Here is a 238-nt window from a genome sequence, read left to right as displayed (position 1 = left end):
CGCATTTGGGACGAATAGCAAGCTGAAAAGATTCAAGAGCTGTCATTTCATKCGGRAAAAACAACGGTTWGATGTGGTTTKTGAGGCAGTGGTCCATATTTCTTCAAAAATGMTACAGTTGAGAAAATAATCCTCTTTGGCGGCCGTTCTAGCGCCGTGATGACTATTTGATGGCTGAAATTGAAGCTCGTGACCTCAGCGACATTTGGTTTCAGCAAGACGGCTTCACTTCCCACAC

This window comes from Bactrocera latifrons, unplaced genomic scaffold, assembly GCF_001853355.1.
Source record: "Bactrocera latifrons isolate USDA-ARS-PBARC rearing strain unplaced genomic scaffold, ASM185335v1 scaffold_116, whole genome shotgun sequence".
In the NCBI taxonomy this organism is placed as follows: Eukaryota; Metazoa; Arthropoda; class Insecta; order Diptera; family Tephritidae; genus Bactrocera; species Bactrocera latifrons.
The sequence above is the reverse complement of the archived record's forward strand: the minus strand, read 5'-3'. Positions refer to the sequence as shown.